Source organism: Ovis canadensis, chromosome 1 (assembly GCF_042477335.2).
Source record: "Ovis canadensis isolate MfBH-ARS-UI-01 breed Bighorn chromosome 1, ARS-UI_OviCan_v2, whole genome shotgun sequence".
NCBI lineage: Eukaryota > Metazoa > Chordata > Mammalia > Artiodactyla > Bovidae > Ovis > Ovis canadensis.
Genome location: NC_091245.1, coordinates 28,086,684 through 28,105,316, shown reverse-complemented (window position 1 = coordinate 28,105,316; position 18,633 = coordinate 28,086,684). Strand labels below are relative to the sequence as shown.

The window sequence follows — 18,633 nt, the reverse complement described above, 5'->3', positions numbered from 1 at the left end:
ATTGAAAGTGAACCCTAAGGTAAACTGTGGAAGTTGGGTAATAATGATATATGCATGGAGGTTAATCTTTGGTAACAAATGTCCCACTCTGGTGGGAAGCCATGCCTAGGCAGTGGCTAGAGGATTTATGGGAATCTCCATACTTTCTCAGTCATGTCTGACTCCTTTCATTCCCACAGACTGTAGCCTGCCAGGCTCCTCCGTGGAATTCTCCAGGCAAGAATACTGGAGTGGGTTGCCACTTCCTTCTTCAGGGGATCTTCCAAACCCAGGGATTGAACCCGGGTCTTCTGCATTGCAGGCATATTCTTTACCCTCTGAGCCATCAGGGAAGCACTTTCTACTCCATTTTGCTCTGAACCTAAAATTGTTCTGGAAAAACCTGTGTACTAAAAAAAAAACAAAAAGGCCACAGCAGAAAATGTTCAAGGAGGAGCAGGTGTTTGGTCAGGAGAGTTCATTGTTGCTGAGCCTGGGAGCAGGATGGAAATATGTCCCTCGGTTAGTGATGTGATCACACTGGTTACACTGGTCTCACTTAGGTGAGAATGGTTTCTGCCAAGTGATGGGGTGGGAGCTGGACTGGAGAAGACTTAAGAGAATGGAAGGCAAGAAAATTACTAACTGAATACGGAAAAGCCTTTCAAGAAGTTTCACTGGTTCTCATGAAAGAATATCACGAGTAGGGCAAAAGATATTCTCTTGCTAAAGAGGAGAGAATGTGAATGTGCTCAAGCCTCGGGATTAGTTGTTAAATTCTTATCACAGAGGCATCTGCTCACTTGCCCCATGAGTGTGCAATCAGTAAATTCCATGCTTCAGGAAACCTTACACATCAATGCCCCAGGTTATTTTTTATTTTTATTTTTTGGCTGTGCCAGTCTTAGTTGCAGTATTTGGAATCTTAGTTGCAGCATGTGGGATCTAGTTCCCTGACCAGGGATTGAACCCAGGCTTCCTGCATTAAGGGAGTCTTAGCCACTGGACCACCAGAGAAGACCCACCCCAGGTTCTTTAATAAATAACTTTTGAGGGAAAGACAGGGCTAGAAGCAGAAGCTAAGGGTTTTTAACAAGCTTTTAAGAGTTTTCTTTTTTTTTTTTTAATAGCAAGTCTGAACTATAATGTCTAGAGAAGAATATTTTTGTGATAAAATTGTTAAGAAATGCAGGAAAGTGATCACCATAAAAACTCAGGAGGAAAAAGAAAGTCAGGAGAGTTGTTACTTTTGGAGGAAGGTGGGAGCAATGAATGAGTCAGGGCACATGAGGTTTCTGGGTGGTGGTATTATCTTAACTCATTCAGCTTGAGAGGAAGAAGTTCCTCTGTAGAGAAAAGAATAACATGGAGAGAGACACGTGAAATTGAAGAAGGGGTGTGTAGGTGTGTGTGTGTGTGTCTCACAATGGCAGAAGCAGGCAGGAACCACTGGGGCAGTCATTCTCGTCCCTCTCCCCATGGTGCTCCGAGGTCCTCAAGCCCTTCCACTTCTGTGAGGCAGAAAGGGCAAGGGTTATTCTCCCGATTTTATGAGTGGAAAAACTGAGGCCTGAGTGTGTGTGACTTGCCCCAGGTCACACTGCTCATCAAGGGTAGAGGCTGCCCAGATCCCAGGCCCCAGCCCAGGAGTGAGCAGGGCAGCTGGCTCATTCGACACTGCCCTGTCCCCTGCAGGAATTGCTGAGATTCTGATGAACAGACCGAGTGCCCGCAATGCCCTGGGGAACGTCTTCGTCAGTCAGGTGAGTAAGGGCGGGCACCAGGGTGGGCTGGGGCTGAGCTGGGAGGTATCTGATCGGGTCTCCTCTGCAGCTGCTGGAAGCTCTGGCCCAGCTTTGGGAGGACCGGCAAGTGCGTGTCCTGATCTTCAGGAGTGGAGTGAAGGGTGTGTTCTGTGCAGGTGGGTTTCCTTCCTTGCCTCCAACCCAGGGCTCCCACCAGCCTGCATTTAGGGGATATTTAGGTCTTCTGGGTTCCCTTACCCTGCTGCTCTCCACCCGGGTGCCCTTTCCCAATAAAATCTCTTGCTTTGTCAGCACATGTGCCTCCTTGGACAATTCATTTCCGAGTGTTAGACAAGAGCCAGTTTCGGGCCCTGGAAGGGGTCCCTCTTCCTGCAACAAATGGCGACTCTGGCGGGACTCTTCTTCACTGAGACTGACATCCTGACCACTCGGGGTACTCAGGGGCCAGCTTGCCTGCCCATGGACCAGACCCAGCGGCCGCAACTGGGACCCTTTTGTCCCTGGTCTCCTCCTGACACGAACAACTGGCCAGAGTGCCCTGACCGGTAATGAACAAGAGCCTTTATTGACCTCTCTCCCCTTCCCTCTCTCTTTCCTCTCCTTAACCTATCCTATCCTTCCCTGTTTTTCTAGTCCCCCGGTCCTGGACGCAGGAATCTGGTCGAAGGGCCCTCAGCCTGAGCTGAGGATGGGAGACTGATCACCTCCTCTTGGCAGAGAACTCGAATTCTGGTTCTGGTCTGATTTCTGGTAGGGCCGAGTTCCAGTCCTCCCTTCTCTGGAGGCCCAGGGAAAAGTCCCATAAAGCCTGGGCATCTGTAGGTGGCAGGAGACGTCTGTAAGGCCACCCCTTTCGCCCCCCTCTCCCGCCTCCTCCCTCTTCTTTCAACCTGGTTTCCTTTCCTCCCTTGAAATCTTTGATGTTAGTACTTGGCTCTGAAGTTCTGTGTCTCTATAGGAGGTTTTCTGAGAGACTGTATTCTTGTATTTAAGGGCTTCCCTGGTGGTGCAGAGGTTAAAGTGTCTGCCTGCAATGTGGGAGACCTGGGTTTGATCCCTGGGTCAGGAAGATCCCCTGGAGAAGGAAATGGCAACCCACTCCAGTACTGTTGCCTGGAGAATCCCATGGATGGAGGAGCTTGGTGGGCTACAGTCCATGGGTCGCAAAGTGTCGGACATGACTGAGAGACTTCACTTTAGGTCATTTGTAGCACAGGACTCAGGGCTTCCCATTAGCTATTGCTAATGAACCCGCTTGGTGACACAGGAGACACGGGTTCAATCCCGTGTTGGGTACATCCCCTGGAGGAGAAAATTATAACCCTCTCCAGTGTTCTTGCCTGCAGAATCCCTATTGACAGAGGAGCCTGGTGAGCTACAGTCCATAGGGTCACAAAGAGTCAGACATGACTGAAGCGACTTAGCACACAGCACAGGGCTCATTCCCATTTTAAAGATGTGAACTCAGAGGTGAAATTCCTTGCTTAGAGCAACACAGCTAGTGAGAATTCAGTTAGAACTTGACCTCTCTGACTCCCAAATCCCTGTTCTTTCTGTTCTGACCCTTCATTGAGGAAATGAGAAAACGGAGTCCAACGACACTCACCAGGTCTGTGGCCAAGATCGGACTGGCTTACTGCCCCTTTGCCCACCCACAAGCTTTCAGTCCCTGTCAACGAGGCTCTTCCACGTCTCTGTACCATTTGGTCCTCACAACAGGGCAAGTACCACGGACTTCCTTTCTGAGATGAGAAATGCCGCATCCCAGGCCCACAAGAAGCAAGCGAATGAGAGTTGAGCTAAGAACTGACTCTGGGCTGGCTGTGGAGGGGGCACTGGAGAGACGGGAAGAGGCTGCGGAGGGCGAGGCTGGGAAGCAAGTGATTCTTAGGCAGTTTCAAGGGCATGTGGCTCAGTCCCCAGGCCTCAACAGTCAGGATCCCGGTGAGCAGCCTGGGGAGGGAGGTGGCAGGGGAAGTATGCGGACCAGTCTGCCTGACCCCGCTGCCCTGATCAAGGCCCTCCTCCGACTCCGGCCTCTTCCTTTGGCTCCCCCATGGTCTGACGTCTTCCATCACAGTCACTTCGTGACTGTTAGCCCCGCTCCTCACCCCCACAGCGAACGACAGGAAAGTAGGGGGCGTGCCGGAGGTCTGAATCTGCCCCTAATTTGCTCTGGAATTCTGGGCTAGTCCCTGTCTCTCTCTGGGCCTCAGTTTCCTGATCTGTCACTGAGGGGCTAGGACTAGTCAGACTCCCAAGGGCTCTCCCAACTGACTTTCCCATAATCTAGCACTTGCAGACAGTATGTTCACCTCTTACTACTGCCTCAGGCTCCGGCTATCTGGCCTTCAGTGACCCTCCACTGGCACTACTCTCACCAAGGACCCTGCCCGCCCCCATGCCACTGTCCCCTGCACTCACTCCTCATCTTCCTTGACCTTCAGCCTCTTCCAGCAAGCCCTTCTTTTAAAAAATAATTATACCTGATGTATGCCAATTATTTCTCAATAAAACAGGAAAAAATAATTAATAAAATTTTATTACTATTTAATGTATTTTTTGAGTTGTCACAAATATATACATTACACAAAATTTATATTTTAATCACTTGTAAGTGTAAAATTCACTGGTATTAAGTACAGTCACCGGAGACGGCAATGGCAACCCACTCCAGTGCTCTTGCCTGGAAAATCCCATGGACAGAGGGACCTGGTAGGCTACAGTCCATGGGGTCGCTGAGGGTTGGACAAGACTGAGCAACTTCACTTTCAGTTTTCACTTTCATGCATTGGAGAAGGCAATGGCAACCTACTCCAGTGTTCTTGCCTGGAGAATCCCAGGGAGGGGGAGCCTCGTGGGCTGCCATCTATGGGGTCACACAGAGTTGGACACGACTGAAGCGACTTGGCGGCAGCAGCAGCAAGTACATTCACAACGTTATTCAACAATCACCACTATCCATTTCAAAAACTATTTCATCATCTCAATAAACTGTATACTCATTAATCAATTCCTCTGCATTTCCCTAACACCCTGTAACCTCCATTCTGCTTTCTATCTTTACGAATTTGTCTACTCTATTTCTTACAAGTAGAATCATACGTTTGTCCTTTCGTGGCTCGCTTATTTCACTTATCATCATTTACTTCATGTTCATCCATGTTGTAGCATATTGCAGACTTTCTATCCTTTTTAAAAGTGAATAATATTCCTTTTCACATATATATTCCACATTTTTTAAATCCATCTGTTGATGGACTTGGGTGGTTCCCACATTTTGGCTATTGTGATTAATACTGCTATGAACATTGGTGTGCACATATCTGCTTGAGTCCTTGCTTTCAATTCTTTGGGGTATAGACTTAGGAGTAAAGTGGCTGGACCATATAGTAATCCTACTTTGAACTTGTGGAGGAAGCACCAAAATATTTTTCACAGCAGCTGTATCATTCTACATTCCTACCAGCAGTACATCAGAGTTCTCCACACCAATGTCAACACTTTTTTTGTTTATTGTTTATCCCATCTGAATGGGTAAAAAGTGGTATCCTATTGTGGTTTTTATTTGCATTTCCCCGATGATGCTGAACACATTTTCCAGTGCTTACTGCCTTATCTTCTTTTTTAAATATTTATTAGGCTGCACTGGGTCTTCGTTGAGGGACGCAGAATCTTCAATCTTCATTGTGACATGCCACCTCTTAGTTCTGGCATGAGAGCTTTAGTTCTCCAACTAGGGATCGAACTCGGGCCACCTGCAATAGAAAGCCAGAATCTTAGCAACTAGACTAGCTGGGAAATCCCACTGGCTTATTTTCCTTGAAGAAAATAAGTCCATTCAAGTCATTTGTGAGGTTTTTTTTGACCACTCTGCACAGCTTGCATAATCTTAGTTCCCCAAACGGGGATCGAACCGTGCCCCCTGCAGTGGAAGCATGGAGTCTTAAACCACTGGACCCCCAGGGAAGTCCTTTGTATTTGGTTGTCGGAAACCTTTACATAGCCTAGATATCAGTTCCTTACCAGATGTGTGATTTGCCAGTATTTCCTTCCATTCATGGGTTGTCTTTGCTCTCTTGATAGTGGCTTCTGATGCATTAGTTTTTAATTGTGATGAATCCAATTTATCTTTTTGGTTTTGCATCTATCCTTTTTTGAACTCCTTCTCCCTCCCTGGCTCCCCTGACCGAGTTTTCCTGGTGTTTCTCTTTCCTCTCTGGCTGCTTCTCTTCAGGTTTCCATTGCTGGATCCTTTGACAGCCTGGGATTCAGTGCCAGGTCATTTCCCAAGGGCTGTCCCCCTTGCATCTGCAGGTGCAGACCTGAAGGAGCGGGAGCAGATGAGTGAGGCAGAAGTGGGGCTCTTTGTCCAGCGGCTCCGAGGCCTGATGACTGAGATTGGTGAGGGTTCTGGAGTGGGGAGGAGGAGGGCATTCAGGGGTCCTGCTGATCCCAGCCTCACCCAATCTACCATACTCTAAAGACAGAATGGTTTCTGTTGTGAGCTCTGTGGAGAGAGGATTCTCCCAGGGAGAGGGGGCAGGGATAAGGAATTCTACAAGGAGGAGGGTGTCACGAGGATCCAAAGGGCACTGGCTCCCCAGCATTAGTGCCCTGCTGGTTCTGACCCCCAGCCCCTGTGCCCTCAGGGTACAAGCCTGGCCATTCCAGAGTCAACTTTCAGCAAGCATACTTGCAGGCTTTGACAAATGCTTGTTCCTTTTTCTGGAATATCCCTCCTAGGCCATCTGAACTGTTTATGCATTCTTTAAGACCACCAGTGCCTCCTCCTCCAGGAAGCCAACTCTGGCCCATCATCCAAGCTTCCTTTCTCAGTTCACTGATCACCCTGGGTCATCATCACCTGTTTGCCCGTCTCCCTTCCCCATGTTAGATTCAATTCTGTTCCCAACACACAGAATGAGAAGGGTGAGCAAAAAGGTGGGTCCCAGGGATGCCCACAGGAGGGTGGGCCTGACCAGGCATCACCCTGCCCATCCATCTCCCCATTCCCATTCCCCAGTTGATCCCACAACTTTCCCCAGTGGGAAAACTAACTGCTATGATAACCTGGCTGAGGTACCAGGTAAGCTCCCCAAACTCGGGACCAATGACGCCATCTATCAGAACCGTCTCCTACCCTGAGACACTGTCCTGGTCCTACCAGGGCCTCACAGGCTGAGCCCTCCTTTGTCTCCACAGCAGCGTTCCCTGCACCCACCATTGCAGCTATGGATGGGTTTGCCTTGGGTGGAGGCCTGGAACTTGCCCTGGCCTGTGACCTCCGAGTGGCAGGTACTGGGTACAGGGAGAGGTGTGGAAGGGTGGGAGGGAAGAGTGAATGAAACCAGCTAATTCTGGGGGTTCTGCAGTCGGCCCTGCTCTCAGCTTTCCAACAAACCCCACAACTAAAGGCAAAGTGGGAGCCGAGGAATTCAGGCAGTAGCGGTTCCCCACCCACCGCCCAGCCCCTGACTGCTACAGGACTCGCCCCTTCTCAGAGTCGGCTGCCCTCAGCTCAGGACTGTTTGTACCAACCCCGGGCCAACTGCTGACACAACTAGAAAGAACATAGAGAGCGAAGGTTGGGGACAAAGGTAACTACTCAGTCTTCCAGTTCTGTCCAAGCCGGCTGTATCGATCATGCTGTGAACAAAGGTGAGCCATGAGGGCAGTCTGTTACATGCCCAGTTCATCACAGCATGACTGGCCAGGAGCAGTGCCCTACAGTAGCTCTATCAGAGTCCACAGAGGTTTGCATCAGTAGCTCATAGAGACTGAACTTTGAAATGTGGAGGGCAGGGAGGATGAAGATAATTGATTGCTTTTAACCTTGCTGACTTGGTGGTTAGGTGTGCCCTCTTTAGAGCCAATCAGAGAAGATCTGAGTGCCATAATGGTGCCACACTTTCTCCTGCCAAAGCAAGAACGTTCATCTTTTTTTTAACATGTAGCCCCAGGCACAGAGGGACTTTATATCCATATGAAGCATAACAAAGAGAAGCCATCAAATACCAGGTCAGGTCATAGCACCAACTCTGGTCCTCACCTGCCTATGTTTAGGAAAGCTAATTTGAAGGGGTTGGTGGGTAGGAGGTGAATGTAAACCCTTCCCTCCCATACTGCATGGTTCACAGGGAGGGTGTTGAGGGAATTCAGAAGAAGCCTGTGGGGTGGGACACTCAAGGAGGGCCTCTCTTAAGAAGTACAACTGCAAAAGGAGGATGTGGATCAGAGTACAGGAAAATTTCAGGCTGACAAAAAGCTGGGAGGAAAACTGGTGGAAGCAGGGGTCACTGATGCTCTAGGCTACACTTGAGCTAAGGATGCATGAGACAGATAATCCATTAACTTACAAATAGGTACCGGGCACCATCCAGGAACCCTTCCTTGTTCCAAGCACCATGACCTCACTTGATCCTAAACAGCTCTATAAAGCAGGTAAAAGAGAGGTTATCAATTTTTTCCCCCATCCATGAGGCTCAGAAAGGCTAAGAGAGTTGCTCAGTGAGTTGTGGAGGTAGGGTGAGTATTGGGACTCCTGACTTCCAGGCTAGGGCTCTTCCAAAGGCAGCTACTAGAGGAGTCTGGCTGTGGCCACACCATGAGGGAAGTGATCTGTTGGAGGGGTGAGCAGAGCCCGCAGACAGCGTCTCCTCTCCTCTGGGGTTGGAGCTGGAAGACAGGGTGGGGGCTTCACTCTGTTTTGTCTAAGCAGCTTCTTCGGCTGTCATGGGACTGATCGAGACCACCCGAGGGCTCCTCCCAGGAGCAGGTAATCTCAACACACACCATCCATCCTCTACCTGTTCACTCTATCCAGCACAATTCCCTACTTCCCTCTTTTGCCCTATGTCCTGGGCTCTCCCCCGCCAGCCTAACCCAATCTTGTCCTCTGAGAGGTCCTGGCTGACTCCCAGCCAGGGCCTCCTCTGGGCCCCCACATTCCATGAGGATTCACCATCCCTACTCCATCCTGGCAGGAGGGACTCAGAGGCTGCCTTGATGCCTGGGGGTGGCCCTGACGAAGGAGCTCATCTTCACAGGCCGCCGACTGAGTGGGGCGCAGGCCCAGGCTCTGGGGCTGGTGAACCACGCTGTGGCCCAGAACGAGGAGGGCAATGCTGCCTACCACCGGGCACGAGCACTGGCCCAGGAGATCCTGCCCCAGGTACGACTGCCGCTCAGCACGGGCGGGCCTGCCACTGGGGATCACAGGTGGGGAGGCCAAAAGACAAGGGTGTCTCATGCAACCACACAAGGTCCATTTTCCCAGATTTATAAAATTAACCGTCTTTGGCAGTTTTGCTTCCATTCAGCCATCTAGTAAATAATACTAAATCAGATTTTAACTTAAGATCAAAATTGAGTTCTGAGGAGCTGGGATCAATTAAGCTTGAAAACTCTCAGAACAGCCTGTAAAACTGAATTTCCTGAGATGATGCAAATGATCTCTATCTGTGCCATCCACTAAGGCAGTCACTAGCCACGTGTTTTGTCACTATGTCCGACTGTGCGACCCCACAGACTGTAGCCCACCAGACTCCTCTGTCCATGGTATTTTACAGGCAAGAATACCATTTCTTTCTTCAGGGGATCTTCCCAACCCAGGGACTGAATCCGAGGCTCCTGCTTGCCAAGCAGTTTTTTACCCTTGAGCTACCTGGGAAGCCCCAACTAGCCACATTACTTAAATTAAAATTTTAATTTCTCAACTACACTTCCCATATTTTAATGCTAATAGACACATTTGGCTGTTGGCTATTGTACTGGACAGTAAAGCATGACTGTGTTCCAAAACTGAAAATGCCAGATTCTTTAAAGCAGGTAAAGAACTACCAGCCCATCTTTCGACCATACACGTGGTGGAAAAGCACCTGAAATGCATGACATAGGACATGTGTTAAGGCCCGTACTCTTTTTTAATCCTCAAATAGCCTATTAGCATAGTCTACCCAGAAGTATAGATGCCAGGGAGTGGGTTAGGCCCTGCCTACATGTAATCTCCAAGTACCCGAGAGGCTCCACTGGCTTCTCATTTCTTTAAGAAAGCCAGAGGGAGGTCCCAAGTTTCCACAAGACAGGCAAGCAGCTGAAATGCAGCCAGGTTCTGTTAAGCTGTAATACTCACTGAGCCCATATGGTGCACCCTCATCCTTCAGACACAATCAGACACAAGCAATCCTGGGTACTTTAATGGTGTCCCAGTGTTAGAACAGTCCAGTTGAGGTGATTATGCCTGTCGCATCTGTGCTATAACACACCCAACAAGGTTAAGTGACTGCTCATCCAAGTCAAAGAAAGTGACTGCAGTAATACCACAAAGACAACACTATTTTGGCATCCATTTTGCATAATATAGAAACACATATAATAACTAGTATTTTAAGGAGTGGAGACCATGTACAAAACTTTTAAAGAACAAACTAAATCTTTAATGGATTTCAAATACAAAAAATTTTAAAGACATATTACAAAGGTCAAATATAAAAATGTTAAACATTCTATCATTTTAACACTATTAACACAGAAAAGTATTTGAGTTGATCATGAAAGGTAAAAAGAGTTATCTTATTTTGGGGGAAAAAAAGTCTCCCTTAAATAATCCTGCCTCTTTTTATAACTTTGAGATCTTTACTTACTTGCTTGCTTAGTTACTTGAGGGTTCAGTTCAGTTCAGTCACTCAGTCGTGTCCGACTCTTTGCGACCCAATGAATTTCAGCACGCCAGGCCTCCCTGTCCATCACCAACTCCCGGAGTTCACTTAGACTCACGTCCATCGAGTCACTGATGCCATCCAGCCATCTCATCCTCTGTCGTCCCCTTCTCCTCCTGCCCCCAAACCCTCCCAGCATCAGAGTCTTTTCCAGTGACTCAACTCTTCGCATGAGGTGGCCAAAGTACTGGAGTTTCAGCTTCAGCATCATTCTTTCCAAAGAAATCCCAGGGCTGATCTCCTTCAGAATGGATTGGTTGGATCTCCTTGCAGTCCAAGGGACTCTCAAGAGTCTTCTCCAACACCACAGTTGAAAAGCATCAATTCTTCGGCGCTCAGCCTTCTTCACAGTCCAACTCTCACATCCATACATGACTACTGGAAAAACCATAGCCTTGACTAGATGGACCTTAGTCGGCAAAGCAGTCTCTGCCTTTGAATATGTATCTAGGTTGGTCATACCTTTTCTTCCAAGGAGTAAGCATCTTTTAATTTCATGGCTGCAATCACCATCTGCAGTGATTTTGGAGCCCAGAAAAATGAAATCTGACACTGTTTCCCCATCTATTTCCCATGAAGTGATGGGACCAGATGCCATGATCTTCATTTTCTGGATGTTGAGCTTTAAGCCAACTTTTTCACTCTCCTCTTTCACTTCATCAAGAGGCTTTTTAGTTCCTCTTCACGTTCTGCCATAAGGGTGGTGTCATCTGCATATCTGAGGTTATTGATATTTCTCCCGGCAATCTTGATTGCAGGTTGTGCTTCTTCCAGCCCAGCATTTCTCATGATGTACTCTGCATATAAGTTAAATAAGCAGGGTAACAATATACAGCCTTGACGTATTCCTTTTCCTATTTGAAACCAGTCTGTCGTTCCACGTCCAGTTCTAACTGTTTCTTCCTGACCTGTAAGGACTATAAAAAACTGATGGTAAGTTTGGTTTAAAAGCATTTGTTTTGTCTTCATTTCTTGTTTTTAGTTTCATCACACGTAAATGGAGAGTCTGAAGCTGTTCATTTTAATGCTGTCGTGTTTCTCTTATACTTGGTCAGAAAGTCTCTCAACTGATACAAAACTCTGAGTAACTCAAGGTAGTAGTTGATTACGCTTCCATGGAGTAGGAGGCCTATTTGTATAGGGCTTATCTTTTTGCATAAAATAACTGGGTCTTTGAGCTTGATCTCAAGATGATTCAGGCATCAGATTTTTCAATATATTCAAATAATGGTATTTCATTCATTACTACTATTTCAGTGTTTAAAAGTAGCTTTCTATACCAAGGGACTTCCCTGATAGCTAATGCAGGAGACCCCTGTGCGATTTCTCAGTCGGTAAGATCTGCTAGCGAAGGGATAGGCTACCCACCCCAGTAGTCTCCACTAGTCTCAACATCATATCGAAAACTAGTGATAGAATCACTACTGCAAATGCTGGGACATTCTGATGCAACCTGTTTAACTTCCAGGTGAGTTACTGAGTGCCATTGAGAGTCAAGTATGAAGAGTCCCTATGAGTGCAAGAGGTACTGTGGTAAACGGCTGCCCTCTAGTGGAGAAACTACCAAGACCAGGGAGTCAAAATGCTCCAGAAATTACATCCACCCCAAAAAGAAAGTGAAGTCGCTCAGTCCGGTCCGATCCTCTGCAACCCCATGGACTGTAGCCTACCAGGCTCCTCCATCCATGGAATCTTCCAGACAAGAGCACTGTTGTCAGCAGTGGGCTGCCATTTCCTTCTCCAGGGTATCTTCCCAACTCAGGGATCAAACCCAGGTTTCCCGCATTGCAGGCCGACTCTTTACTCTCTGAGCCACCAGGGAAGCCCTGCAGCCCAAAAGAGCCTGTCAGTAAACACAAGGTCCACAAATTAGCACTCAGATTTTCCCTTTAAGTGGTAAATATACTTTCCCATAGGAATATGGATTTGGCTACATTTTCCACGGAACATCAAAGGAATAGAACATCCTGTGGCAACTGTGATTCACTGTTCTCATTTCCAAGTAACATAAAATGATCCATCATATTTCTAATTGATCTACTTCACACAGTGTTACTTCGAACACCACAGCTTGGAACTGTGCAGGTTCACTTATACATGGATTTTTTTTTTTTGTTCACTAAATACATACTCCAGTACTACATGATCCAAGGTTGGTTGAATTTGTGGATGCAGAACTCTTTACAGGCGGGTTGGCTGTAAAGTTATGTACAGATTTCCTACGGCATGAATGATCAGTTCCCCTAAGCTCCAGGCTATTCAAGGCTCAACTACAATTATGCATACACGCACAGACAGACTCAGAAACATAAATATGTGTGTTTTCAACACAGAGATAACATGGCGATATAGTTTTTAATTTTCTCTGATGAGAAATCAGTAGTTAAATAATACATATTCATAACAAGAAAATCAAAGGACATAGAATAAAAATCAAAAGTAGGGTGATCCTGTTATCCTGGAGCTGTCCAGGTTCAAAGTGAAAAGTTCCACATCGTAAAACAACACGTCAGTCACTGGCAAACCAGGACAGTTGCTCACTAAAACATTCCTCAATTCCCCAGTTACACTCCCTAGAGATGACCACTGTTAACAGTTTGCATACTCTTCCAGAAATTTTCATTGTACATGTAAAATGTGCCCATATACTCACATATCTAAATAATTCTAAATTCCTTTAGGACAACTTAGGGGAGAAGGAGCACACCTTTAAAGGCTAGTCAAGTTCTAATCGATATTTAAAAACAAACTATGCCCACAAAAGAATTCACACAGTATAGAAAAGTATAAAACAAAAGTGAAGTTCCCAATTCTCTCTACCCTTCTCCCCAAAGACACATCACACCAACACCTTCTACACAAATGGAGTCATATACACAGCACTATGCAGCTTCCTTTTTTCACCTAATACCTGGAGAGTTACCCATTTCAGCACGTACTTACTAACCTCATTCATTTAAGCTGCACACTTTCTCATTAACGGTATGGATGTGCCATCATTTAACCAGTACTCTAATGAGGAAAATCACATTACTGACATCTTTAAGCTCCTGAAAAATAGCTGGAATGAATAGCTTTGGACATCTTAGCGTATACTCCTGAAAGTGCATCTGTAGGGCAGATGCCTACATGGAGTTACAACATAAAAAGAGCATGGGCATCTATCTAATTTGCCAGCTCTTGTCAAATTGTCCTCCCGAAGCATTGTTCCAGTTTACTCTCCATTCAATTATGTGCGCAAATACTTGTTTCCTAAATCTCAACAATAATGGGCATTACCAACCTTTTACAGTTTCCAAGTGTGACGTGAAAAGGAGCACCTAACTGTTCTGATTTATTTTTCTTTAAAAGTAAAGCTGAGCATACCTCATGTCTTTTTTTCAACTACCTTTCTATACTGTGTGAATGCTAAAAAAAAAAAAAAAATTATACCAGCTTTTTGTAAAGGAAAAGCTCTGTCACAATATCACAAATATATTTTCCCATTTCTTGATTTTTGCTTGAATCTGTGGTATTTTTCCCAGTCTGAAGTTCTTTTATCTTTATGAAGCTAGTTTTTCATTTATGCCTTCAACGCTAACAGACTTTTTAAATTCTTTTCCTGATAAAGTCTTACAAAACCTTCAACTAATACAATATGAACAAAATAGGAGGCAAACGCACTCCTTGCCTGGAAGCAGGGCTCAGGATGGAGAGCCAGACCTTCAGTAGCACAAGATAACTAGAAGCAAGATCAGTGAGGCAAAGATGGTCACTTTGGTGCTCTTGCTTCCAAGTGGCCCCTACAAAATGCCCCTCAGGATTCCGATCCAGGCCTGTCAGATTCCAAAGTCCAAGTTCCTACTGCCGACCTTTTCCACCCTCCTGGGGAAAATGTGCTTGCGGTGGAGGCTTGCGTTTGCTGAGATGAGAGGGGTGGAGGACAGGAGCAGCAGTGGGAAAGCTGACTGGGAATCAGATCCAAGCTTCGCCACTGACTGGGCGAACGTGGCCAACTGCTTCAGGACCTGAGCCTCGATTAAACCCACCCTGAAGGGACAGGGGGCAGCCTGTGACCATCAGACAAGTCTGTGGGTGGGAAAGCATGTGTACGATGGAGTATGTTGTACATGCCGGAGGGATGCATTAAATGACAAGAATTCCAGATGGTCAGGACTAGGAGGGTTAGGGGTCAGTTAGGCTTCCTTCGTTATTGAAAAGGAAAACACCTAAGAAGTAGTAGGTACAACACTAGCAAAAGTAAACCCTGTCACTAGAATAGCTGGATTTCTACCCAGACCTCTTCCTCATCAGGGAGCTTGTGTGCCTAACTGTGAGCACTGACTGATCGTCTTCTCAACAAAGCGCTTGCTTTTCCCTAGGCCCCCACTGTTGTGCAGCTGGGAAAAGTAGCCATTGGCCGAGGAATAGAGGTGAGAAGGTTCTGGGTCAATACTTGGGTCTGCTAAAGTCAGTGGGGTGGCTGGGAAGCATGGCTTTCAGGGCACACAGATGGGATGGACAGAACAGCTGGAAAGAACTCAGGAACTGGACTCTTCCTACAGACTTTGAGCCTGACCTCTCTCTTTGTGCCTTAGCTTTACCCATCTAACAAGGCATTTGCCGTCTGTCTCTGTGGAGATTAAACCCTGTGCTGCTGCAGCTGTCGACTTTTAACACTTCCCCTAGAGGGAGTTCAGGGTGGAGTGAGGCACTCTGTGCTCCAGGGAATCTGGTGGAACAGGTGTTTCAGTTCAGTTCAGTTCAGTCGCTCAGTCGTGTCAGACTCTCTGCGACCCCATGAATCGCAGCAGGCCAGGCCTCCTTATCCATCACCAACTCCCGGAGTTCACTCAGACTCATGCCCATCGAGTCAGTCCTTGCAGTCCAAGGGACTCTCAAGAGTCTTCTCCAACACCGCAGTTCAAAAGCATCAACTCTTCGGCGCTCAGCATTCTTTACAGTCCAACTCTCACATCCATACATGACCACAGGAAAAACCATAGCCTTGACTAGACGGACCTTTGTTGGCATAGTAATATCGCTGCTTTTCAACATGCTATCTAGGTTGGTCATAACTTTCCTTCCAAGGAGTAAGTGTCTTAATTTCATGGCTGCAGTCACCATCTGCAGTGATTTTGGAGCCCAAAAAAATAGTCTGACACTGTTTCCACTGTTTCCCATCTATTTCCCATGAAGTGATGGGACCAGATGCCATAATCTTCGTTTTCTGAATGTTGAGCTTTAAGCCAACCTTTTCACTCTCCTCTTTCACTTTCATCAAGAGGCTTTTTAGTTCCTCTTCACTTTCTGCCGTAAGAGTGATGTCCTCTGCATATCTGAGGTTATTAATATTTCTCCTGGCAATCTTGATTCCAGCTTGCACTTCTTCCAGCCCAGCGTTTCTCATGATGTACTCTGCATAGAAGTTAAATAAGCAGGGTGACAATATACAGCCTTGACGTATTCCTTTTCCTATTTGAAACCAGTCTGTCGTTCCACGTCCAGTTCTAACTGTTTTCTGATTTTGCCCCAAATAAAACTTAACTCGCAACTCTCAAATTGTGCATCTTTTTAGTCAGTATAGTCAGGGAAGGCAATGGCACCCCACTCCAGTACTCTTGCCTGGAAAATCCCATGGATGGAGGAGCCTGGTAGGCTGCAGTCCATGAGATCGCAAAGAGTCGGACACGACTGAGCGACTTCACTTTCACTCTTCACTTTCATGCATTGGAGAAGGAAATGGCAACCCACTCCAGTGTTCTTGCCTGGAGAATCCCAGGGACGGGGGAGCCTGGTGGGCTGCCGTCTATGGGGTCGCACAGAGTTGGACACGACTGAAGCGACTTAGCAGTAGCAGCAGTCAGGGAACTAGAATGCACACGCTGTAATTAAAAGAGCCCACACACCATAATGAAGATCAAAGATCCTGTGTGCAGGATCTAAGACCCGGCACAGCCAAACAAATGAATAAATATCAAAAATACGATTAAGAAAGAATAGGCTTACACAAGGAAAATTATTTACTTAGATATGATATCAACTTGCCAGTCCAAAGGATAAAGATAAAGTGAGTTGATAAATGTTTTCTGGGAATCTGTGAACACAGAAATCTTTGAAATAAGTAAATAAAATTATGTTTGGATTTTCATCAGTGGAATTTTTTCTATTATACGAAATAAAAATTTTTTTTAATACAGAAAATTTTCTTACCTAAGTTGAAAAGGAATGTTAATGAAAACAATTATATATACTTCTGTTTGTAGTCATGATGGACTACAGATTTACTCTTCTGTCTTAAACGTTTAAAAACCTGAGCAAAATATACAAAGTGACTGTTTTCAAACAACAGACAACATAAAGCTTAGTACAGGGATCTCTGAAAGAACTCACTCACAGAGAAGAGCAATGGAGAGAAGAGAGGGAGAGCTCTCTGAAAACAGTTCCCATAGGGCCAGGAATAGTTTTAGTCTCAAAACCACAATGGAAAGATCTCCTAACAGAAAGAGCATCAGTGGAATCCTGAGGTTACTGCTTGAATAGCAGCATCAGTTCAGCCTTGGAATAATAAGGACCGTTCTGGATTCTGCCTAACAAAACATAAAAGCAAACCTCAAAGGGATCAAACCACTTCTGAAAAACAACTATCCCAGAACAAACTCCTAAATAGTTAATGGAATATAAAAATTCCGTTAACACCCAACAAAGTAAAATTCATAATGTTTAACATTCAATCACAAGTTATGACGCATGCAGTGAAATGAAGAGTACAACGTGTAAAGAGTGGTTTAATCAATTGATAGAAATGATACAGATGATAGAATTGTTTTAATGTTAAAACAATTACTATAAATATACTCCACTGAAACAATTACTGTTAGGGGAAGCACACTGACTGAAACCGCCCACTCTGGCCAGGCACCACAGTAACCATTTTCGTGAGTTATTTTACAACAGGAGGTCCTGGTAAGGAACACAGAACTAATAAGCCACTACTAAACAGAAGAGTTTGGGAAAAGTCAAAAGGAGATACCACGTGTCTGACCACCTCCCAGAATCCTTTTCACTGGCATCCATCTTGGCTGACCAATGCGTGCACCACCAGGAAAGACTCTGAGTCAGAAGGATAGGCCAGAGACAACCCAGAAACTAATCCCATCACCATAAAACTCGAGACTGCGAACCACATGGCAGAGCAGTTCTCCTGGGTTCCTTTACCCTACTGCTCTCTACCTGAGTGCCCCTTCCCAATAAAGTCTTGGACTGCAAGGAGGTCCAACCAGTCCATCTGAAAGGAGATCAGTCCTGAGTGTTCACTGGAAGGGCTGATGTGGAAGCTGAAACTCCAATACTTTGGCCACCTGATGTGAAGAGCTGACTCATTGGAAAAGACCCTGATGCTGGGAAAGATAAAGGGAAGGAGGAGAAGGGGACAACAGAGGATGAGATGGTTGGATGGCATCATTGACTCAATGGACATGAGTTTGGGTAGACTGTGGAAGTTGGTGATGGACAGGGAGGTCTGGCGTGCTGCAGTTCAAGGGGTCGCAAAGAGTCGGACATGACTGAGCAACTGAACTGAACTGAAGATATTCACTATAATTCTTCTAAAATATCAAAAAGTTGTAAAGCGAATATACAACAAAAATGATAGCATACTGTTATACAGAATAAAGTAAGTCAAAAAGAGAAAAACAAATACCATATATCAATGTGAAGTATATATGGAAACTAGAAAAATAATGAACCTATCTGCAGAACAGGATAGAGACTCAAACATAGAGAGCAGACTTATGGACACAGCAGGGGAAGGAGAGGGTCAGACAAATTGAGAGAGTAGCACTGAAATATGTATGTAACTGTGTATAAAACAGATAGCTAACTGGAAGCTGCTATACAGCGCAGGGAGTTCACCCTGTTCTTCTGTGACAACCTAGCCAGGTGAGATGGGGTGGAAGGCAGGAGGGAGGTTCAAAAGGGAGGGGACATGTGTATACCTATGGCTGATGCGGGCTGATGTATGACAGAAACCAACAGAACATCGTAAAGCAATTATCCTTCAATTAAAAATAAATAGGTATCTTTAAAAAAATTTAATTATGGCATAAATATACAAAGTAACATGCAAATTTAATTTTTTTCAGTTTTAAGCGACAGGAGAAATGCTCATATTAATGCATTAGAAATCA

The 18,633-nt window shown here is 45.9% G+C and overlaps 1 protein-coding gene and 1 pseudogene across 1 annotated transcript in view; one reads left to right on the top strand and one right to left on the bottom strand.

Moving 5' to 3' along the window:
- Positions 1-18,633, bottom strand: part of SCP2 (sterol carrier protein 2) — a 981,293-nt gene that overhangs the window by 108,901 nt on the left and 853,759 nt on the right. The window lies entirely within an intron of this gene.
- Positions 1,678-9,090, top strand: LOC138441293 (enoyl-CoA hydratase domain-containing protein 2, mitochondrial-like; annotated as a pseudogene).